This window comes from Chroicocephalus ridibundus, chromosome 10 (assembly GCF_963924245.1).
Source record: "Chroicocephalus ridibundus chromosome 10, bChrRid1.1, whole genome shotgun sequence".
NCBI classification, from domain to species: Eukaryota; Metazoa; Chordata; class Aves; order Charadriiformes; family Laridae; genus Chroicocephalus; species Chroicocephalus ridibundus.
Genome location: NC_086293.1, coordinates 8,049,349 through 8,073,600, shown reverse-complemented (window position 1 = coordinate 8,073,600; position 24,252 = coordinate 8,049,349). Strand labels below are relative to the sequence as shown.

The window sequence follows — 24,252 nt, the reverse complement described above, 5'->3', positions numbered from 1 at the left end:
TGCTCTCTTGCCATGGACAGCCTGGTGGACAGAGCTGCTTTGTTGGCTCTCAGCAGAGTTACCAGCATCCTTCGAGCTGACCTGGGAGGAAAATGGAAAGGTTCTTTTGTTCTGCAGACCCTGGTCCATCCTGCTCTCCTTCTATCATCCTTCTTTCACCTCTCTGCTGGGGTAATCAGGGTGCCACCCTCTCTCGTGGTAGGTCACTTTTGGGCCAAAGGACTTGTGTGGTCCCTGTTCCCTCTGCAACAACCTGCTCACCTCTGATGGGGTCAGGCGTGAGCGGCAAAGCCCATGGCACGTGTTACACTGGTAGAGTAGGGGCTGCAGCCAATGCTGGGAGCCACACGGCTTGGCAGATGATGCCTTTGCAACATCCTGACATTGTCTCCTCCTCTGGAGCATGTGTTGTAGTCTAAAGGTGTCTGTCTGGTACCTCTGGAACCCTCTTCCTAATGAGGCCATGGTGGGACTGTTGGTTGGTTGTACTCCAGCGCTGTCAGCACGGCAGCTGAGTTTGCAGGCATCCAAAATGACGAGTCCTTTGACCCCAGCGCAGCAGTTCCGGCACTTTGCTTAAAACCAGGAAACCTTTTAATGTGGCGAGACCTGGCGTTCCCTGTCCAGTTCAATTACAATTAGTAAAGTGAGACTCCTGGAGAGGCTCAGGAGCGCAATTTCTACCTAAATATCTAAACCATACACAAGACCAAGGGGATTTAGGTGCTAGGTGGGTTTTGGAGCTGTGCTGAAGCGGGAGCAGGGATGCTGGGGTGGGGAGGACACTGAGGGAACTTGCTGCTTTCCGAGAACACCAGATGCATCTCGGCGAGGTTTCTTTGGTTTCTCCCCGCTCAGTCTCGTGGGGTAACATCAAAGGAGGCTGCCAGTGGAAACCAGTAGAGACCGAGGTAACGCCTCGTCATGGGAGAGCCCTGGGAGCCCTGGCTGAGGGAAACCCGCCTGCCTGGCTCCATTCGGGCTGGCGAGGCCGGCTCTTCCCAGCACAAAGCGTGTGGCTGTGCTAGCCCTTCCCTGGGGATGGGACTGTCGGACACTGCCCGGGGCGGCTGCTTGCGGCAGAAATTATGGCAAGCGCCAGCGGGGTGTCACAGCCCAAGGAAGCTCCCAGAAGGTTTTAGGGGGAGGATTTGGGTGTGGGTTAAGAAAGGTCAGGCCCTAGGTACTGTCAAATGTCACGGAGGTTCAGGACCACAAACACCCTGTGGTTTGCTGTCTTCCCCCGCGCAGTCCCTGCCACCACCTCTCCTGTGTCCCCGGTGACGTGGCTGTGAGCTCTGTGTGTGTTCTGGAGGTGTCACCGGGGTAGCACCCACTGACCCACCCGGCGGGTGTGAAAACCAGGGGCTGGGTTTAGCACCAGCCCTGCCGCGGGGATCTCAGCAGTTCTGAAGCCTCCTCGCTGCTCAGCTGAGCTTGGCTCGCTTTCAGCAGTCTTTCACTCCAGCACCAAATTCCTCCTCGGAAAGCGTAATGTTCATGAAGGAGACACGGTAATTAGCAAGCCGTCTGCTCGCTGCTTTGGCATGTGAGTAGGTGGTTGTTACCTCTGGAATTAGGTTGAAATCCAGTTGGTATTTAGGTGCATTTGATTTGCAAGAGCTTGGAGGCCCCTGAAAGAGCCCCTCTAAAGCGCATTGAGCTACATGCAACCTTCACGTTCTGTGTTTTCTCTCTGTAGGTCTGGGGCACGCAAGGAGAGCTCATTCCCAAGCTGGTATCCCCCAGCCATCTGAATAAACTGCGGACAGCCCACCGCCAGCAGTCGGAACAGATCCTGTCCTGCGTGAGCGCATCCTCCGTGCTGGCAGAGCATCCGCAAAGAGAGCCATGATTATCTCGGACTTGGTCATGGAAGTTGCTCAGGGGAAGCTTATTCTCAAATGGCGCTTGATCTTTGGTTGGAAGTCAAACGAGCAAATCCTGGTTATGCGGCTTTGCGCGTGGCTTTGCTGCTGTTCCCAGCCTGGAGGAATATTCCTGCCTCCGTTAGAGAGTTATAAGCCTAAGGGTTGTGTTTCGGCCCGTTATTAACTCTGACAGCATGAAAGTGAAGACAAAAAGGTTACAGACACGATCAAACCCACTTAATTACAAATCAATTCTTGGCTATTTCCACCACCAACGTTGTTCCAGTGCTAGTATGTGGTCTTCAAGTATCCATAAGTTTTGGCAACTTCTCTAGAGCATGAGGAGCCAGGAACTCTGGAATCCAGCTTTTTTTCCCCAAATCTTTTCAAGAAGTCTCCTCCTCCTGCTAAATTCTACGAGTAAGGAGGTATAAAGTGAAGATGCTAAAAAAGACTATGAATCTCCCTTGTGTTGTAGTTGAGAAACAGAAGTTTCTTCTCTTTAACAAATGACTTCCAATGGTTTCAACACTTAATTCTTTTTTCTCTTTTCATTTTGTCACGGGGGAAAAAAAATGAAAGGAAAAAATGGAAGAGAAGTAATGAAAAGGCCAAATGTTTCATTTTCTGGTTAATCTCTTAAGAACTTTAAAGAAGTGGATCATGCTAATTTCTGGAAAAAAGAAGAGAAATTCCACTTTGTGCATGTGATTTTTTTTTTTTAATTTTTTTTCCCCCCCAGTTGAAATAATTCATCCTGCCTTAAATTAAAAAGTTAGATTTGGAAACTGGGGCAGAAGGTGAGTGTTTGTGGGTGTGTTGGCAGGGGCATCCTGCGTGGATAAAAGCTTCTGGAAGGGCAGCGTGCAGCCCCAGCGCTGGGACTCTCTCCGGGTAAAACCACGGCGGGTGCTGCTGGGGTGGATGAGGAGGTGAAGACGCCAGCCCAGAAAATCTTTAAATACTTCTAACACAGGAGCTCAGCCCCCACTCCTGTTAATTTTGGGAGCTACTCCCAGCTGCTCTGTCTGGGTCTGGGGGATGCCCCGCTCCTGGGGCCAGCAGCCTGGGTGCCCAGCATCCCCCGGGACAGCACCTTGCCCTCTCTGCCTGGGTGTTTTGCTGGGCATCAAAGGGACTGGAGGAAAAACCCAGCTGCGATGAGTGTGCGCCCTCCTTTCCTGTCGGAGCCCCTCTGAAAGACATTCATCGCTGATGCCACGTTTCTGTCATTTAAAGGAAGGTTTCTGCATCCCTGCTCTGGACCACATGGATCTCCGCTGTGAGACCTTGACCTGAGGGTAGACGGAGGTTTAGCTGAGCCCCTGAACTCCTGGTTATCTGTGGCGTGATGGTGCTCCCAAGCCAGGCTCAATGAGAGGGACTGAGGTGGGTGAGTCATTTCCTTCCTGCCTTTTCCGAGCCTTTTCCCACCAGCGTCACCCAGCTCACCAAACATCGGCACTCTGGGGACGCTTCTCCACGGCGCTTTACTCAGAGCAAAGGTGTTGGGCGCACCCGGCCGTACCCTCTGACGTGCCGGCTATCTCTGAGAGCAGCGAGACATCCTTTGCTGGCGCCTTCGGAAGCAAATCCTGCAGCAGGGGACCGCTGTTGTGCCTGCTTTCCCCAGCTGATGATGTCGGGGAGGAGAAGGCACGTGGGGAGAGAATGACTTCACGGATCCGCTCCGGGAATCGGTCACCCCCTCCTCGCAGTGAGGGCTGCTGGAAGGGAGCCCGAGCGAAGCGCTGCCAACAATGTCTTCATCCTCGTACCCCGTTACGGGCAGTGTTTGCAAACGCTGAGGCGATGCTGTTCAGTGAGGAGCCAGCCAGCTCGGCTGATAAACGTGGCTTTTGGTGGCTCTGCTCAAAGCCCTGAGAGCCTCACGGTGTGTTTTGGCTCACAGCGGTGGGTTTGGATGGCTCCGTGGGAGTGGAAGAGGTGAAAGGAGAAAGCTGGCTATTTGGCTGTTTTTTCTTAAAGTAAATGAGCTCCGCCTGAACGATCAACCCAGTATGGCTGTTTCTGGACCCCACAGCCTGCAAGAAGAGGATTTTGTGGATTTACAGATGTGATGTTCTCCAGCTACACCTGGAGCACATGGTGGGGGTCTCTGAATACAGCTCAGCTCCCTTGGGCTGAATCGATCGCCAGTGAAACGAACCCAGGCCTCGGCACGCTGTGAGGTATCCCTGCAACCCGCCACCGCAACAGAAGAGCACTGCAGGAACACTCCAGTCCGGGTGCAAGGGCTGCATGCGGCCAGAGCCCATCGCTGTGCGTTGTGCAGGGAGGACCCCCGTCCCCCTCAACCCTCCCGCGGGGCTGCTTTTGCAAGAGCAAGAAGCAGGTTCATCAAAGGCATCTCCGCTGGAGTGCCAAAAGAGCTTTAAAATGATCTGTTTTGCATTGGGAAGGCAGAGAAATGCAGAACAGATGGTTCTTGTAAGCTGTCTCACATGAAACACTAAAGGATGGAGGCAATTAATCAATTAATTTCACTAGCCTCATAGGAAGGGTGCTGGCCACAGCCCTGGTAAGCGGTTGATGGGGCTGTGGAAGGCGGCTGCTCCTTTGCTTTGATCCAAACCAGCGTGAGCACCCATGCTGGCTGTCCGGAAACCCGGGGTCACGATGGCATCCTGCGGTGCCAGAGCCTGAGATGAGAGATGGCTTCTCTTTGAAGTCAGGATCAATAATCTGTGAAAATAAAATAAAAAGGAGGACCTGCTCCTCTCTGCTCCTCCAGTGGGGAAGATATGGCAAAGCCCTTCCCGTGTTCAGGTTAGTGCTCTAAGAGGGGAGATCTGTAGCAGCCTATCTTCTCGATAACGAACCCATTCCAGTCCTGTGGTTAGTTATATTAAACAATTATGGGATTTAGCTCATTTACGCCGTGCTTTTTCACACCCTGGGTGTCCACAGGTTGTCAAGTACAAGACGAAGCAATTAGGGCAGGTGGACTCCATGTACCCAGCTCCTCCACTGCTGTGGGACGTGGCCGTGCCTCGGCGCTGTGCTGGCTCCTCCGCCCGATGACGGTGAGCTCAGAGGTGTCGAGGATTATGTCAGCCGCACACTGAGCATCCCGAGCAGGAGATAACGCAGCGGTTGTGTCTGGAGCACTCTGGAAGCCCCAGTGCGCGGCCGGGAGCTGTTGCTTCTTGCTGTGCGATGAAGCACTGCCACACCTGTGCAAATTTCCCCGTAGCCTGGGGCTTGGGTGGAAATGTGGTTGGATCATTAAATCGAGCTGCTTGAGAGCTACTTGAAGATGGAAGATGTGAAATCAGGCATATGAAATGGCGATCGTGTCTAGATGATCCCCTGAGCATCTGCCCGCCTCCAACAGAGCTGCTGTTTGCAGCGACTCTGGTTCTCGGCTTGTGCCCCTGGAGGGACGGGCAGAGCTTGCTCCCGCAGAAAGCCCGGCTAAGCGTCCTCTCTGTCTCAGCAGAACGGTTGGGGCTCACCTGAAAAGGCCAGGATGTCACCTCGCATTGAGGAGCCAGCCAGTGAGTTCAGGTTGGTGGTGCCCGTTAGGGCAGGACCTGCAGGAGATCCAGGAAGGGGCGTGCAGATCTGGGACGCAGACCCCAGGTGCTGGACTTGAGCAGAGTCGGTCCTGCTTTGTGGAAACATCCACGTATCCACATCGCTTTTGGAAAGGGCTCTGCTTAAATTCTCTGTGTTTGTGCCTTCTCCTGGCCGCCTCCTTCCCCTCAACTGAGATCCCAAGGAATTGGGAAGGAAGCTGGGTGGGAGAAAAAGCCTTTTAGTTTGAAAGGAGCCACAGGGTTAGTTGACACGTGCCCCGGCCTCATGCATTTTGGATCTTCCTTAGCGTGTTGCTGCATGCAGCCCAGAAGGCTGCTCTGAGCAGCTCACTGCCTGTCTGCATCCCTGGGGGATTCTGTGTTGCTCCCTCACCTTCCCTTCCCAGGGCATGAGAAGAACTCCCAAGAGCCAGGACCAAGCACTGGGGTCTGATAATGTGACATCTACTCCATTGGTAGTCAAAACTGCAGGGTAGAAAGCTAATTTCATGCCACATGTTCATCCTACAGCTCCTGAATGGAGAATGCCGTGTCTTACCTTGGGGCGAGGGGGTAGATCAGATCACGGGAGCCACAGTTTTCGCTTGGAGACTTGTGCCGAGCTGGAGCAGCTCCAAGTGCAGCTCCCAGGCTTGGTGCCTGCTCCGTGCCAGGACGCGTTGGTTGAGGGGCTGATGGAGCACCCAGGTTTAGGCTGGCAGAAGCAGCCAGGCCACCGGTGCTATGAAACCTGCAGGATCCTGCTGCAAGACCAGCTCAGCTGCTTTTTTCGGAGGAGCTGCCTGCTCTGGTGCAGAGCAGGGCCAGAGACCATTTACCGGTGAGGAAGCCCAGAATGGGTTCAAAAGTGGATGTTTTGGGAGGGATTTCAGCTTGGAGCATCTGTTTGGGGTAGCTGTGGGGCACAAGCCATGGTACCTGGATGGGTAAAGTATCCCCAGCCCATGAGCGTGTTTCATGAGGCTGTTTCCTTCAGTGCTGCCCGCTCCCTCCGCGCAGCTTGTTGCTAACGAATCTCGGCATCCTACCTAAGAGACAGACCGACGCTGGCGCGGCATCAGCCAGGCTTCGGCTGGTACCCAGGGTGCCCGGTGGAAGAAGGGCTGTCACGCTGCGGCTGAAACCCAAACGCAATTACACCGTGTCTGCGAGGCCGTGAGGAGCTCGCCTGCATCGGGGGCAGACTGCTTCGCCGCCCGCAGAAGGTGCCGGCAGCCACCAGCAACTGGTTGCTGCTTATTGCTGAAGCATCACTGATTTTTTTACCAGCAGCTTCTCCTCTCTGTAACCGTGGCTCCGAGGCACTCTCCGGGCTGGGGGAGAGGGAAGCGGAGCCGTCAGGGTGAGACTGGATGGAGGAGCAGCGGTTTTCAGTACAAATCAATGAGGCACAGGCAACTTGTTTTCCTCCTGTTTCGCTGCTGGTTGCCTTCCGTGCCTGTGCAGTGAGGTGTCAGGCCAGGATGTTCCCCTTGTCTCTGTGGGTCTGCGTGGCATCGAGTTGGTCTGTAAATCTGTCCCCTGCGTGGGGACAGATGCAAACGGTCACCCACTGCCTTCCCAGGGGGTGTTCGGCACGCGCCTCCCTGCCCTCCTGCCGCCTCCTTGCAGTCGTAGCTCAGAAGCACCTCTCGGGCTGTAGCATCTGCTATCTTTAGCTTTACAGCTCCGAAGCACACGTTGGCTTTATCACATGTTTAGAACTGACCGTGGGATGTGCCCAAATATTAAGTAACTTCCCAAGCTGGGTCTGGCTCAGACTGCTGGGATCTAGGACTGTTTCTTTGCAATTGGGTCACGGAGAGCATTTGGGTAGGTAGAGGAGACGCTGCCCTCCCCAACCTGCTGGTGGGAGAGGCGACAGCCAGGAGAGAGCTGGGTTGAAGGTTTGCTAGGAGAAGGTCTACTGGGGATGTCTCGCCGGGCCTGAAGATACCTTCAGCATTTTGCAGAGGACCAAAACTGATGCTGGGTGGTGGCCCATCGCTGTCGGAGGGGATATCTGGGAACAAAAAGCACAACTCTAGAGCTTGATTTTTTGGGTTCCTCTTTCTTAGGAAGAGGGCTCGGCATGTGGGATCTGCCTCTCCCCTGCAGGAAAGGGCCTGGGCAACACAACGGGATGAATAACACGATGGCTGTACCCCCCCTCCCCAAAGCGGCCTCGGGCAGCTCCTGTTAGATCACTTTAAATCCAGCCCTGCTTGGCCTCTGTGTCCGATTTAAACAGCATGACCGAATACTTGCCGATGGGGAAGCCTTGTTTGATTGTGGAGGTAATAAGATGATTCGAACACAAGAGCTGATAGTTTCAAGTAACTGAAACTTAACCTCCCCATATAAAGCGTTATTGTCCTGCCACAGAAATCCTCTGTCCGGGAGAGCACAGCTGCGGGGAAAATAAATGCTGCTGCTCTTTTTTTTTTTTTTTCCTTTTCTTTCTTTCTTTCTTTCTTTCTTTCTTTCTCTTTTTGCTGTTTGTTTGTTTAAAACCCGGGGACCTGGGGTTGGGTTGCTCTTATCGGCCGTGATGGAGTGGTGGTGGGATGTGGGCGCTGAGCTCTGCCCAGGGAGCTGGGGCTCCCTGGGGGACTGCGGGGCAAATTCCCTTTAATTCAGGGAATTAAATCCCAAGCAAAGCCATTGACAGTCATGGATTTAGTTGACATCCAGGCCAAATCCTGGCCCCATTGAAGTTAAATGTGGGCTTTAGCTGCTGGTGTCAGAGGGATCGGGGCTGGGAGCTCCTGCCAGGTGTTAAGCACATCTGCCCTACCCACCTCAGCAGGACGGGCTGCCCTGCCCCGGGGCGAGCACACGGCTGGGATCCTGCTCCCCGGGCACTGCCATGCTCGCAGAGCGCTTAAAATGGCAGCGGATACCCAACTTTGTGCTTTCCCTCCCCTGTGCAGGTCCCGGCTCCAGACCAAGCCCACCTTGCTCCGTTCAAGCCATCCGTGAAACCTCATCAAGCAGCAGCTGCTAATTCTTCAGTCACCTCGAAACCATCTCCTGATACAGAAACAGCTCGTCGCTGCCTGTAGCCAGCAGGAATGCCAGATCCTGCCAGCATCTGTTTTGAATGTCGAGGCAAAATGGGTCAGGGATGGTTTTATCTGTGGCTGGAAAACCGCTACCACTGAGAGTGTTGCACCAGGGCTGCCGCTCGCCTGCTGCTGCCATGACAGGAGGCCAAGAGAAGCACTCCCAGGCAGGCTGACCTCCCTAGGTGTGTTATAAATGGGGTAGAAAAAGAGGTATTTGGAAAAAAAAAAAAAAAAAAAATTATTTATATTTATACACACACACATATATATATGTGTGTGTGTGTATATATTTATATATATACATACATATATATATACACACATATATATATGTGAGTGTCTGTTTTGGGCAGAAGTGCTGGGAGCTGCAGGAGCAGCCACCTCCATCAGCACTCCACGTCCAGCTCAGGGCTGGAGACACCTGGTCCGGCGGCCGTATCACCTGACCCGCGCACCCGTGTTGGTTTTCAGACTGTGTTTGTGAAGGTAAGGAGACTTTATTTTGTTTGTTTAGTTTTATTTTTTAAAAGCTTCCTACTTCCACAAATTCCTTGTCCACGCAAATCAGCGGGGTGGACAGGCAGGGTGTCAGTCTAATTGGTTTTGGGTGCGCCCAGAAATCCCCACGGGGATTTTTTTTTTTTTTCCTGGGATACCTTCTTCCTGCTCGTAGCTACCATAAGAACATTTCTTCTGATGTGTTGCACTTATTTATTTGTCCAAACGCACAGCAGCCCAAGTCTGTGTTTGTATGTGTGCTCAAATGTCTTCCAAAAGCCACTCCTACCACCCCTGCAAAATAGTTGGAGGGTGACACAAGAACGATAACTATCTGGCCAACGGGAATGCTTTGGAGTGAATGAACGGGAGCTGTGAATGGGAACGGCTCTGGGCAAGTAGCGCTGAGGCAGCTGTGACTTCACTCGGTGTGAGACCGAAATAACCGAGGCGATGCCCTTGTATCCCAGGGGAGAAGCAGAGACGCCGAGTGCCTGGCTCAGGAAATTCTCTCGCTCATGAAAGAGGCTTCAGGAGATGCTTCATCCAAGCTTTTATGCTGGCATGGATCGAGGTCTGGATTTGTGCTTAATGGTTCACACCGAAATCTGTGCTTAACTCAAGGTCATCTCGCAAAGGGGAAGCAGTGATTTGTAACCTGTTGCGGGAGTCAGCTTTCCTGTTCATCCAAGCTCTCGGCTTGGTCACAGGGTATTTGTCAAAGATGTAAGAAATTCTACTGCTTGGGACTGAAATAACGTCACTTTATTGTTAATACCCAGAGAAAGCCTCAGAGACTATGTCCGTACTAAACGCTGGTTCCCGTGCTAGTAAAATCCTGCTGGTGTAAGTATGTTTCTAGACAAATATGATTTTTTTCTTTACTCTCGGGAGCTAGCAAAGTTGTATTATTTTTTTATTATTTTTCAAGCGTCACCTCTACAAGCTACTCAAACTTCTCCAAGGGAATATCTTTGCCATTACTACTAAGCAGGTGCTTTTTAAAAGGATTAGAAAGATGAAGGCTGAAATGAAATCCAGGAATAATCAAATTATCCAGTTCTGAAATTGATTCTAAACCCAAACCCTTTTGGAGAAATTTCTGTATGAAAAATTGTGAGGGATGCGTATCGACTCTTCTGACTCGGCATCCAGCCACAAATCATTTGTGACTCCGGCAAGAAACACACGTAGCTTTGGTGGGGGCTGAATTTCCATCAGCGGAGATGCCCTGGCAGGTGAAAGGGCTGCTTTTCAGCCCAAAATTGGGTTCTGTGGCAGGGATCGTCCCCGCGGGGTATTCCTGCTGCCTTTGCCGCTCCCCACTGGTGATGCTCAGGCTGCCCCTTTCCTCCAAATGGTTTTCCACAGGGACTTTGGCGTTTCCAGCTGACGTGTTCCCAGCTCTCTCTCTGACAGTGAGACGTCTTGGGCGATGGGTTGCTGAGGTGCCGAACCTCCCGGTACACACCATCCAGCGCTGGAGGCAGGAGGGGACACCAGGTCCTGAGCCCAGGGCTCGTTTTCTCCTCCTCTCCGGGTGACTCCGGGGCAGAGGCTGCCACTCCTCCCATGAGCACATGACACCCAAACCCGGGAGTTGCTTTGCATCCCCTCAGTGATTTTCCTCTGGCTTATGGGCGTCTTCCTCAGTCGTCTTTGGAATGCTTGGGGTTTTGCTTCAAAACATTGCAACAGTGGGAAATGGTTTTGACGGAAGATCCAGCCCTTTTTTCTTGCATGTCCTCAGCACAGAGGCAGCAAAAGTTAGAAGAAAACCCCAAATATTTTCCAGATGACATGATTTCATCAGCCACTGTCGTGGGCACTGGGGAAATGCAAGAGCGCTTGCCCAACAGCCCTCGTAAACTTTGCTCTGCCGGCAGCATCCTGAGTCTGCCACTTGCTCGTATTTTCCCTGGGGCAGTGGGGAACCGAGTCTCTAAGTTCAACAGAAGTTTCATGGTCCACGTATACCACAACCCCCACTGCAAGTGGCCCAGCTTGGCTCTGCGCCCCCGGAGGTGCTGATGGTGGGGGGCTCCATGGACCACGTGTCCCTGCACTTTGCATCTCTCCTAGCCCCCATCTGCAGCACGTGTGCAGTTCCCTCAGGGATTGCTGGTGTCCCAGGACCCCACCGCTCCCAGACCTCAATCTCTAGCTCTTCTGTGTTTCCTTTCTTCTCTCTGCTGTCCATAATTAGGGGCAGATCTCAGACAACAGACCCATGTAGGAGTGGGAATGGTAGTTGATGTGGCTCAGGCTGGCTAAGGAGGACCTCGATAATGGATTCAAACCACAAGATCTAGGGTGGCTGTACTCTGGGATGGGTGTGATCTCCCTGAAGACCTCCCTGAGTCCTTGTCTTCTTGACTTGGCGTCCTTCAACGTGTACCAGACTCAGATCCCAGGAAGCTCCAAGTCACATGTTGCTTCTGCAAAGCCTTGGCCTGCCCATCTCAAGCCAAGAGGTGCATGATGAAGCTCCTCTTAACTTCCACAGGGGTCCAGAGCAGGGACCCTGGCTCTGCTTGCATCTCCCTGAGTAGAGGTAGCCCCGACTGCCAGTGTAGCATTGCTCTTCTCCTCCACCAGAGACACACAAGCAGGGAAACTAGGCCAAAACATGATGGTTTATCTACCTTGTCTCTTGAGAAATCCCTTTTTCTTCATTTCTTTGGTGACCTGTGCCTTAGCCCAGCTGGGCAAGAGCTGTTTTATGATGTGCGGCTGGAAAAGAGAGGCTGAATCAGAGAGTTTTGGCAGTGGCTGGGCTGAAGGTGGGGTTTGAGCATGGTACCAGCTGCATGAGCAGCCCCCCAGGAGCCTCCCCAGCTGCTCCTGAGCCATCTGCACCTCTCCGAGAGGCAACCCCGTGCTGGTGCCAGGATTTCTGGGTGTGTGCCTTGGTCCTAGGAGGGCTTTTTTCCTCATGGGGAGGGTTGCATGGAAATAGCGTGATGTGGGAATCTGCTCTTTGCACTGAAGGGGTTAAAGTCTGCTCCCTCCTTCTAGGCTGACCATGGAAAATCCTGCTCATGCCGGGGACTGAATGCAGGACAGAAAGTAGGGCTCCTAGGATACAATAATACAAACAACACAACTTGTTCCACGAGCGGCGGAAACGAGCAAAGCCGGGTTTCCGACGGGTTTGTGTCGTGGGGTAAAGGGTGTGCGTGGGCTCTCGCTGGCCAGTAAAAGCTAAACATGTGCTCATCGGCTCCTCATCAGACTTCACAAAATTTACATTCCCGTAATAACTGGGAGCCCCTGTACAGAATGGCTGAAAGTGTCCATAAAAAAGGAGAGGCGGAGAAGAGGGTGCACGGGCGGTATGGCTGCGGAAACCTTGTTTCCATAGAAGATCAGGTTGTAAAACGAAGGATGCAAAGAGAGCATCCTCTGGGGAAGCTTAATGGTGTTTCCACCGGTTTCTGTCCCAAATTACGCATCCACTTTGTGATGATGTTCATTTTGCTGGGGGCAAAGGCACCTCAAAAGGCAGAGGTGCTGCATGACAAAGTGTTGGGCTGGAGTACTTTGAGTGGAGTTGGTCTGTTTAGCAGTCTGGCTTTTGGCCCTCAAACTGGAGAAACCTCTGTCTGAGTTCCCGTTGCAGCCTAGACTTGGTGTTTATGGCGTTGATCACCCTGCAGCTCGGACATAGGGATATCTTGAGGTTGATGGATGCTAAAACCAGAGCCCTTCCACTGTCCTCTGCACCAGGCATGGATTAACCCCCTGAGCCGTATCCAGGGAAGATGCAGCTATCGCATAACCAGCTTCTGGTGGCTGCGTAAATAAAACAGGACTGCTGGGATCATGTCACGCTTGTTTTCTAGGAGAGAATAAACGTGATGGAGATGTTCAGCAGATGTGTGCTGGAGCCCCACAGGAGCCAGACTTTCATCTGTTTGTCGTAAGTCCCTTCTTGGCAGCTTCGCCAGCCCATGCCACCCTTCAGGGGACAGAGGAGCAGTGGGGATGAGGCCGGGGTTTCTAATTAAACCCCATAAAGATGTCTTGTTGGTTTTTTTTCCTCATTAGGATGTGGTGGAGGCTCCTTTGTGATGCACTGGTGGGGAGAAGGAGGAGGAGGGAGCTGCTGTGTCATCTTCACGAGGGTGGCAGTGGCCCCACTGGTGTCCTTTCACTCTGAGCACCCACAGGTGAGGAGGAGCACTGCCAGAAATTGGTGTCCTATGACTGAGTGGAGGAGATGGGGCAGCCCCATTCTTGTCCCCCCTCACCTGGGTAGGAAGCAGCATGGTCCATACCCCCTGTCCCCAGTCTCCTGAGCCACCCGGGGGAGTTGTGGCTCTGGTGTGTTCCTTGGCAAGCTGTCCCTTGTGTTGAGGGATGAACATAAATGCTGTCCCCAGGGAGCTGGGGTGGCTTTGTGTTACTGGGAGGCCAGACCTGCTCTGTGTGGTTTGCAGGGGGATGGCACCGGCTGAGATGACTCGTCACTGCGAATGCACTAGACGTTACCGGGGTGCTCTGTAAGATTAGTGGGAAGGGAGGAGAGGGTCTTAAGGTAAACAGAGCAAAGCTGGCAGATGACTGCGCCATCTATGCGCAACCTCGTCTAAGCCTATTTATATAAATCATGTGAAACCCAAATTAGAATTTCATCCATCTGCTGTGCTGTAAGTCGCTCTTCCACTGGCACAGCAAGCCAAGAAAACGCTCTTAACTCCGTAAGATCTGCCTCAAGCATGAGAAAGGTTCGTCAATACAAGCCCCAGAGCTGGTGGGAGGGCTGAGATGCTGCATGTCGCAGCGTCCTGCAAGGCTGCAGGACACATTGTCACCAGATCCTCCAGTAGACAGCAGTATGTTGACATCAAGGGCAAGCCAGGAAGGGATGTAGATGTTCGACGAGAAGCCTCCAAGACTCCCCACCGTGTGCAGGAGGACAAGGGCTCACTTCTGCCTTGTGCATGACATAACCGTGGGTGAAAGCACTGGGCAAGACCATCTCTGCCTGGCTCCTGGTCCCAAAACCAATGCCCAAACACTGGGGTGAACTTGTAGTGGTTTAGCACAATGAGGAAGGTAGGGAAATGTCCTCTGTCCTTTCCCGTGTTTCCTACTTGTGGCAGCCTTTCCCTCAGGGAGACTCTTACCCATTTGCTTTGCAGGTGTGCAGTGCTTCTGCTTGGGGCGGCTCCTCGGGGGAGTTACACCACCGGCAAACATGACCACGGCTCTTTGCCTGCCTTCACCTGTGGTCACTGAACTCGCCGCTCATCTGGGAGCACGCTTACAGTAGGAGCATCCCGCGGGCCGATGACTCGTCTGGCCGGACGTGGCCCTGGCAGCCAGCGCAGGGCTGACCCCGCTGCCGCGGCAGAGCCGATTTCTAGGAAGCACGGCTGCTGGCACACACAGCAGGTCCCTGGTGAAGATGGTGACTCACCAAGGGATCTTTTGACCTCTCCACCCAGCAGTGTTGCGATCTGGCTCTCTTGACGTTTAGTGCTTTTCCTGTCATTAAAAAGAAAAACCTACTTTATTTTTTTAACTTTTTTTTTTTTTTCCTCTCACTGAATTGAGGATTTCAGTGAACAGTTTGGGGGTAAACAAGCTAAGATGACACTGTGGAGGAACAGTTGGTCGAGTTTGCAAGAGATGGAGCCAGATCTAAATATGGCACAGCCTCGCTGGTACAGAGCAGAAGGAAGGCGGCATATGTGTCTGAGCAGTTGGATTGCTGCACGCTCTGTTAGATTTCCTTAACATCAAGTGCGTCTCTTCCCTTTTTCTTTCCTTTTTAGCAAAAAAAAAAATAATAAAAAGGAGCAGAAACTCACAGAAAATGTCTTTGGGCAGAAATAGGGAAAGGCTACAAGGAGGTGATGGGCCCTCTGTGTCCCCACTGGCTCAGCCGGCAGGTGGAGGCAGCTGTGTCTGGACGAGATGCTGCTCTGCAATGATGAAACCAGAAGGCAGTGGCCACCACCTCCAGTGCATCTCGCTGCTGGTGCCCACATCAAAATTTGGCCTGGCAAATGCCTTTTCCCAGGTGACCTTCATGCTGCTGCCAAGTGTCTGGTACCGATGGAGGGCCTGGCCCGGGCCACGTACCCCGCAGAGTCCAAGACCTGCAAGAAGGAGAAGGTCACTGGTGCTCACGTGGAGATGCTGCACGCCATCAGCCTTCCAGCTGGGCCTCTGCACACCAGGAGCAAGATGCCTTTCCCAGGTGCTCTGGACTGTGTACTGAAACTGAGAGCCTCCTCCAAAGTCCCAGGCCACGCCGTCGACACAGGGAAGCGGCTTGCTTCTAGGAGTTCCTCCTGGGAGGTGTATCCTCACACCCTACTGGTCGCATAAGTTTTTGAGCCCCTATGTCCACTGACATAAAGCCTGCAGAGAAATCAGAGTGTCCTTAACCCGCGTTCACCGCTGGAAAAAACTGAGCAAGGATTTCACTCTCCCTCTGTGGCTGATGATGGAGACAGCTGGAGGCCAGGCTGCACTGGGAAAACAACGTGCTGCCAGATGCATGCTCCTCGTGTGGCTGCCGGCTCCTCCTGTGGCTCCTGCCTGTCCTGGAGGGCAACCCACAACTCCTGTGCTGTGGGGGATGAAGCTTTCATCCTGTGGGATGCTCTTGCTGGGTTTTCACACATGCAGGGAGCTAGGGAGAGGAAGCCAAAGGCGAGACTCTTGCGAGCAGCTTCAGTCAGGACTTGATTCTTAAACCACCCATTCACAGGGTTAGTTGTGGAGCCTTCTCCATCCCTGCAGGATAGGCAGATTTGACTGTGAAGCTGCATGTTGGAGTCTTGTGTCCCTACATTTGGCCATTTAAACCAAGGCTTCCTCATGGCTTTCCAGCAAGATGGGCTGACGTGGCTGAGTGTGAAGGGTTTAACACAGATACAGTGGGCAGGTGACTTCTCCATCCATCACCAGCGAGGGCAGGGCCGTGCACATGAAGGATGGGAAGGGACCGGCACTGTGTCCTGGACCTGAAGAAGACAGGAGCTGAGGGTGAAACACCGTGGGGTGGGGACCTGCTCGGTGGTTGCTGCTGCTGAGCATCTCCCCCTGCAAATGACTCCCCCCATCCCAGCACTAACGCAGGGAGCAGCCAGCACTATCACGGGCTAAACCTAGACTGGACCTTTCTGTAGCTGTTCCAGCTTTGGTCGGCCCAGGGTCCTGCCCAGGAGCGGGGGAGGATGTCCCCAGCCCCCTGGAAGCACCACAGCACCCTTCCTGCTCTCCCAGGCCGGCCGGCCGGGCAGCCAGCCCAGTATGTTATGCAGAAAGTCAGTAAACTGACACACTAAAAAGTCAGTATTTGCCAGTGAATAACATAATGGTTTTTCTTTCGGTTTAATTGCCTCAGAGTAAGTTTTCTAATCTGCATTTAAATCAGAGACCCCAAAATCCTCAGCGGAGGAGAAAGAGCTCCAGAGAAAGAAGGAAACAAGGGCAGGTCCCGGAGCACCAGTTAGGCTGCCTGGTGTGTTGCAGCGATGCCGTCTGCCTGGAAGGAGCACCCCAGCTTGCTTTCAGCTACTTCTTCTGCCCTGTGAAGACTTGTGTGGAAATGACCAAGGACCAAAGCACCCAGCCTGCTGCTGGCAGGGTAAGAGGCTGCTGGCAGGGCGTTGCTTGAGCGAAGAGGCTGAGGACGGTGCCCGACTTCCTGCACTCGCATCCTGGGAAAGCAGGTGGAAAATGATCCTGGTTGGGTCACGCATTCCTGAGCGAGTCCTTAATGCCAAGCGTGTGAGTAAAAAAAGGATTAAACAGAAGTTTAAGAGCTTTAATCACATAGAATGGAGGTGGTCAAAGCGTATCTGTCAGGAGATGTTTCAAATGCCCTTTTGCGAGTGCTGGGATTCATCTTATTTCAAGGGGTAGAAACAGAGGAATATAAAAGCAGAATCTTCTGTGATGCAAAACTGCCGCTTGTTTCATGGTTTTGCTTAATTCATTTTTATGAACAGGCTTTTAATTCAGTTTAACTCAGTCTCTTCCCCCCCCCCCCGCTCCCCCTGTGCAATGCAAGCCCATTTGTGTCTAGGTTACTGGCAACCAGTATATCGAGCTCTAGCCAAGCACGTATTAAAATAAAGCTGCAATCTGCTGAAAAACAGGTTTTAAGATGGAAACAAATAATTAGAAACACACAAATTAGTGTATGTCTGACAACAGGTTGAGCTCCGCACGGATTTAAACAAAGCTGTAATGGCAGGATGCGAGCGATTCAAGCCGGAGGCAGTGGCGGAGTGTTGGATTTAACGGGTCAGCCAGAAAAGATGGGGGGAAGGAGCGTAGCCGGGGGGGGAATTGGCTGGGGCTGGGCGCCCCGAGCTGTGAGGTGAAAGAGCAACACTCGGGGGTTTTGTGTAACTCGCGGCCTCTCAAGGGCCGAGGCCTCGGATGAAGCACGAGCTGTTGGCTGGTGTTAGGAGCCCACGGAAGCACCTTGCAGCCGGCGCTGGTCCTTCCCCTCTGCCGTCTGCCTGCACTGGTGTGTCTTTACTGGGCAGTCGCAAGGCACCGGTAAGCCACTTCGGTGGGCAGGGTGTGGAAGCGCTTTCTGTCATTTTGTACCCGTGGTGTTGGGTGTTTTTATGCCTACAGGCTACAGCGGTCTGGCACTGACCCGGGGACAGGCTCTATCCCCCGGGCAAGGCAGGGGGGAGCAAGGGCATTGCCCCTGGCTGGGCAATGGACAGCGGGTCCCCTGGGGAGCTTTCTAGCAGCTATCGAGAGCAAAATGGTTAAATACTCATTTTTTTTCTCTCATTCACATAGGCGTCTCACCGCTGAAATCGCAGCGTGCCCGTTCCTCGGCATGCGTGCGAGCGAGCGAGCGAGCCAGGCACACCAGCAGCATGGATTGTTCTTCTGCACCCATTGTTATGGAAATCGCCTTAGAGACAGTCGCTCCAGCGTACATTTTTAGAAGCGTGAGTGAGCTGCGCAGCAGGAAAACCGCTGCGAGGGGAGGGAAACCACCCGCCGGGCTCCCAGCAATACCCCTTCCTCCGGCGGCGTGGTGGGGCCTTGCCGGTTCTCTTGGTGGGGATGGGATTTAGGGTGTTCCTTTGCCGGGTAAGGCTGGGAGAAGGAGCCTCAGGAGGAGCAGCCCCTTCTGCGTCAGTCTCCAAGGAAACCCTTGGGGCTGCGTGGCTCAGCCTGGAGTTTGGGCAGTGGCTCACGTGTCCCAGACTTGTGCCTGAATCACTCATCCACACTTCCATCTACAGTTTGCTAGTGCAAACAGCCCCATTTTAGGCAAATTGTGGGGTTTTCCCACATCCCTAGATGCCACTTTATCTCAAAGATTCTCACGGTTGGATTGGCGTGCAGGAGAAGTGATGTCCTCCCATGAGCTCGAGAGAAACCAGCCCTATCTCTGTTTCGAATGCACATTCCTCGCCGCTGAGTCTGAAAGGAGAAGCCTTTTAACGCTCCCACACCTCCCAGCTTTTGAGAGCAAGCCTGGGAGCCGCGGTGGTTACGGGGAAGCTTGGGCAGCGGGTGCTTCCAGGTCTGCTGCCACCAGCCTGGTTGCAGTGCCCGAGCCAGAGCGGGTCACCCCGCGCTGCCAGGGAAGAGGGGCTGCCTGGTGGCAGGCCGGAGGAGCAGAGGACACCAAGCAGGTCCCTACCCCAGAGGTTTCCAAAACGCCCCGGGTCAGGGCTGGCCAGCCACACGGGCGGATTCACTGCTCACCCCCCATTCGCACAGAGACGCCCGTCCCTTTCATCCCAGTTTTGACTGAAAAATTCAGCAATCCCGGTCTCGATCAGTTAAAAAGATGGGCAAGGTTTGCTCCTCTCGGGCTTTGCCTGCACTCGTTGTGGCTGTCTCCCGCGGAGCAGGACCCGACCCCCAGCCTGTGCCCAGGAGCTTCGTGCGGCCTCAGCTGATGGAAGGGGAAAAGCGCAGATCCAGTGACCTTTGTTTGCACAACCACTGCCCACAGCCCCTGCCTGACATTTGAGAAGCGACCGTAAGTGCCGGGGGGGTGCATGATGATGGGGGTGCTGGGCAAAGCAGACGAGCCTCATCCCTGCTGGCGGAGTACCAGGCTGAGCCGTGGCCTGTCCTTTCTCTCTCTGGAAGTCCTAGTTGACTTGCCAGGAACCAAGGACAAGAAACCTGCCTCCAGCTCCTCGCTGGCCAGGCAGAGAGTTTGGCCACAGTTTGTCTATTCCTGAGACTGTTTTGCTGCCCACAGCAGCGATGGAGCCGGAGCAGCGAGGAGCGTTTGGCTCTGTGGGACGGTGTGTCGATCGGTGCTGTGGGATGGCGCGGGAGGGAGCTCACAGGCTGGGAGGGCACCTTGTCATCAGAATGGGGTTGCTGGGAGTCACAAGGTGATGGCAAGATGCCACTGAATGGCCTGGCCGGCCGGGTCCCCAGCTTCGGCCCTGGCTGCTCCTCAGCATCCCCCTGGCGCTGCCTGGGGCCCGTGCCTGGGGTGGGGTGGGGAAGGACAACTCCGTCCCACACCTGCCTCCTCTGGCTTTTGCAAGCAGGCTGGTCTTCATACCTTCAGGCTTCACAAAGGACCACCGTGTCGGGCGCTGCAGGTGCGGCTGAAGCCGCTGAGCATCCTGACCTTTGCACTTGCAAATCGTCCTGTTCTGCAGCCAGTACAGTACATTTCTCCCCAAACCTGGGAGACTCTTTATCCCAAAGGTCCCTGGTGTTGCTAACCCCAAAAGCTCAACCCTCAACAGTCAGAAGCATGAGATTAGCACAAGCCCCCAACTGTGTTTCTTTTGATAAAGAAAATTTTGGGGGAGGATGGGGAAGGGTAATTCTTTACATTTTACATTCTGAGCCATTTAAGCTTATTTTACTTCCCTTGCTACTTTATCTGCCGCACTTGCAATGGCTGGAAGCTCTCTTTTGTTTTGTTTTGTGTGCTTTTAATGTGAAAACAGAGATTTTTGGGGCAGGTCGCTGGAGCTCGGCCACAGGAACTGACAGCCCTGGGCCGTGCCTGGCCGTGAAAGTCAGATGCCTTCGCTGGACATCTGGCTGCTTTAGCAGATAGCAGGGAAGCGCACTTTAGTATTTATCCTGAGCTAAAAAAACACGTAGAATGGAGAAAAATATACAAAGTAGGCCATGAAAACAGGGTTTGTGAACATCTGAGATCCGCTCCTAATTAATAGCAGTTCCCATCCCAGAAATCATACCATTCAGCAAAAGTTAATCATCTTTGCTCATACATACAATACACTTCAAGGGAGAATGAGTCACCCTCATTGAAATGTCTAATGTTATGAAATCCAGTGTGACTGATGTAACAGAGCCGGCTAAGCTCTCCAAATTGGCCGGGAGCACCAACAGCCCCGTGTGTAAGTTGACTTCATTGAGTTTTGCTTGTTTGTACCCGGGCTGGATTTCACCTTCAGTTACCAACGCAGAGTCACGGGGAAGGGGCCAAGAAGGCCGCGGGCGCGCAGGGGAGGGGGGAAGGTGCCGCAGAGAGGGGCAGGAGGGGTTGCCAAGGCCAAGCCTGGCGCTCCTCAGCTCCCACCCTGGAGCTGCCCATCCCCACTTTTGGGAGCCCAGGAAGCAAGTCCGCACAGGGGCCCCGATCCTGCAAATATTTTGGCACGGGCGCAATTTGCAGCTCTGCTGGGGTGCCTGGGACCAGCACTTCAATCGCATCACTCTGCGCGTTTCACTGCTCCCAGGCCCAGGGATTTATTCTTCATTGCTTGGTTCAGAGAGGAATGTAGGTTGAAATCAGCATTAAGATTCTGCCTTGATATCAGCTGTTCCCTCTTAAATTAAATATTATTACCTGCAAACATTTCCTTTTAGCACTGGGAGCCGTTTGCTTGGTGTACTTTGTTTAAATGTCACCATATGAATTACTGAAAGTAATTTAAATATTTAAAGACATATACTGCAAGTCTAATTTTATTTTGAAATACTGAGCCAGACTCGCAGCTGATGCAGCAGATAACAGCTCAGCCTGGCACCCCTGGTTCCTGTCCCACTTCTTTAAATTAATAATTTGCATTTCCAACACCTTTCACCCAACAAGTCTGGACTCTGAGATTTTTTTATTTTGTTTTTTTTTTTCAGACAGATTTTCTTTTCTCTTTGAGGCCTTGCAGCCCCTCGCGGATGGGTGTGAGTCCCTCGGCGGGCTCCTCTCCCGTCCATCCACCTCGCCTGCCCTTCCGTGGCATCTGCCCCGTAGGGCAAACCCTGGGAGAGATAAGATCAGAAATGCCAGGGCCCCGGCAGAAAAGACAGCGGCGCTCTCGTATCTCATGTTTTCCAACCAGAGGAGATCTCCCTCCCGACACAACCTTTTCATCTCTCATTATCTTTATGAATAGCTTTAAAAAAAAAAGTATAATTTCTGGCACAGTGGCCACGCTGCTGAAGAGCTGTTCCTCTTCCACCTCCTTCTTCACCCACTCAGATGGAAAGCTACAGGTAATGTTGGGGAGTAAATGAAAGGCTTTCCGTGGGGAAATAAGCTAAAATAGTAAACAAAAGGCTGATTGTTAAAAGCAAAACAGCTGAAGATGTCACCAGGAAAACAACGGTGACGAAACACTCCTCATCCTTGGAAATTACCTTATATGCTGTTGGAAATTACCTTCTGACTCAACTGGCTCAATGCGTCTGATGCCACTTTGCTAATAGCTTTTACTTGACCTGAATACCCGTGGTTTTCAAGGAAATAACGTTCCCCGTGAGAAATGCCACCACCCGGACCTTTCCTGAGAAAAGCTTGGGTTAGGTGGATGCTGTGATGTCTCCAGCTCCTGGGAGCAGCCCTGATGAGCTGTGCTCCCGCCACCGTGTCCCCATGGCCAGCCGGTTTGCGGGGCTGGGACGGGCTCCCTGCGTGGGAGCGCCCAGAGCCTGCTCGGCTTTGATCTCACACCTCCACCTGCCATCTCAGCCGGGTCTCTGAACGCAAGGTCCAAGTTACCTTTTAATCACACTGCAGGCATCTCCCCGGAGCGTTCATCTTGCCTGCTGCCCTGCCTGCCCCTCTCCCTCCAGAGATGAGTCTGGCTTCTTACGCAAAGCCGGTGACTCATTCCCCGGGATGTGTTTGCTTAAAAGTTGCCTGGTCACCTCTTTTCTCTGCTCGCTGCTTCCTCGCTTTTCAAAGCGGGAGTGAAGAAACGGTGACACACAGGCACAACGCACGCCTGTGCTGAAACGGCACAAGCTACTTGCAGGATCCCACTTCCCGTGTGCCCTGTGTGTCCCCAGGCCACGTGTCCCCTCGTGTTGTGGTCAGCGGTCAGATATGGAGAAGCATGTCTATGATGTGAGCTCTCCCTGCCCCCCTGGCTTTGCGTGTGCCCCAGGGCCAGCCCAGCTACAGCAGCACCTGTGAAAGCTGGGCTGTCATTACAGCTGGGAAGGTTTCCCCCAAGTCCCCTTTGGCCACCAAAGCTGGCCCCTACAAGCCACGCTCGAGCAAGCCCCAGACCCTCGAGAACCCTTCAGAGATGATGCTGCCAGTGGGCACAGCAACGCACATGGTGTCTTGGGTGGGATCTAGCAAGTGCCTTTGACGATGACCTCTCGTGCATTGCTGCCTTGTGCTGGTACCATCCAGTGTCTTGTCCGCTGTGTTTGCTGGGGTGATAGACTGGGTCCAGCAAAGCTTCCAGGGCTTGGCTGTTGTGACATAGATACATTGCTTGATGCCACACCGAGGGGCTCGGAGGATATCTGGGGAAATTGGGGCATCTTCCTCCTTGACCTACAGCACAGCAAGGAACCAAAGGAACCATGGGACCAGCTGTAAAGCCAGGCACAGGAGGAGCAAGGCCGCAGCCAGGACATCTTTGCTGTGTCTCAGCAGCCAGGCAGGCACAGCGAGACAGGCCTACGGCACTCAGAGGGCAGGTCTCCTTCTCCAGACAACGCTGGTGCGTCCTTTCTGGCCTGCAGTGGGATGAACTAAAACCAGCCTGAATGGCCATGCTCCGAGGGTTGTGGTTAGCAGCTCAGAGCCCAGCTGGAGGGCAGTGGTGTGCCCCAAGGGTCAGCACCAGGCCCGATACGTTTAACGTCTTTGTTAGTGACCTGGATGATGGGACCAAGTGCACCAACTTTTAGAAGATGCAAAACTGGGAGGAGCGGCTGATCCATCAGAGGGTCGTGCTGCCATTCAGAGGGACCTCGATGGGCAGAGAGAAGCTTTGTGAAGTCCAACAAAGGGAAGTATGAACTCCTTCCCCTGGGGAGCAATAATCCCATGCACCAGTACACAATGGGGGCCAGCCAGCTGCAAAGCAGCTTTGCAGGTAAAGACCTGGGGGTTCCTGGTGGACAAGTTCACCATTCACAGCAATGAACTCTCACAGCCAGCAACAGCATGGGCTGCGTTAGGAAGAGTGTTGCCAGCAAGCCGAGGAAGACGAATGAAGAAGGCTTTGGTTCCTCTGTCACCAAGCACTGCTGCCACTGGTGGAAACGGGACTTGCACCCCGTGGGTGTTTCAGATATTGCTTGCTAACTCTTAGGTCCAGTGAAGCACTGCATGGAGGGGCTTTACTCCCATTTCAAGGCTTGGAAACGGGATACAGATGGGGGTAGGGACCTGCCCAGCATCACACGTTAGGCCAGTGGTGAGTTGGGAAGGGACCAGTCTCTTCCCTGAGAACTGATCCAGTTCCCCCTGTGCTGGGTCATGTTCTTGCAGGTCATATATGTGCGTTGGAAAGCTGTGAGTGTACCCAAGAGTGTCCAACAGGCTGGACCAGTGACCGGCAGGGATTGCTGAACAAGTCCACAGCAAATTGGAGTTCCGTTAAATACGCTAAATAAAAAGCACCAAAAAGAAGCGAAAAAGAGATCGTCCCAAGAGATGGTTTGTGTTCAAAATAAAGCTTTTTTTCCTGGAAACTAAACTTTTGGGGGAAAAACAGTGGGGTTCAGCTGAACATGACTAACACGGGGAGGAAAACAGAAGTCATTTTCCGATGCTCTGAAAGGGGAACCAGCGCCTTGCTCCTGTAACGCTTCACGGAAATGGCCTCTTGGGTTTTGTTTGGTTTTAGTTGAATCGCAGTGAGGGGTTGCAATACCGGAGGACTTGGTGCAAGAAAAAAACAACCCTCAGGAACCGGAGCATCTTCACAGATGGCTGAAAAAACTTCTCAATGAGAAAGCAGTGTTGCCACAGCACAGCTGGTGAGACCTTGAAGCAGGGCAGGAGCCTGGGCTGCCCGTCAATTAGTAGCCACCAAATACATCCAAAACCAGAACAACTACACGAAAAGCAGC

At 53.2% G+C, this 24,252-nt stretch overlaps 1 protein-coding gene and 1 long non-coding RNA gene across 6 annotated transcripts in view; both read left to right on the top strand.

Annotated features, from left to right (window-relative positions):
• Window positions 1-8,967, top strand: part of POC1A (POC1 centriolar protein A) — an 89,056-nt gene extending 80,089 nt beyond the window's left edge. The window contains exons 13-15 of one of the 5 annotated variants that reach the window (XR_010072714.1): window positions 1,703-7,710; window positions 8,347-8,663; window positions 8,838-8,967. The gene's annotated coding sequence lies outside the window, so the exon portion shown is untranslated. Of the gene's footprint in view, window positions 1-1,702; window positions 7,711-8,346; window positions 8,664-8,837 lie in introns of those variants that run through there. The other 4 variants (XR_010072715.1, XR_010072717.1, XR_010072718.1 and 1 more) reach the window with 4 other exon arrangements.
• Window positions 8,968-12,231: 3,264 nt separating this feature from the next.
• On the top strand, window positions 12,232-19,249 carry LOC134521318 (uncharacterized). Its single transcript, XR_010072719.1, has 3 exons — window positions 12,232-13,151; window positions 14,127-16,731; window positions 17,767-19,249. It is a non-coding gene; the product is annotated as an uncharacterized LOC134521318 (long non-coding RNA).
• Window positions 19,250-24,252: the final 5,003 nt, after the last annotated feature.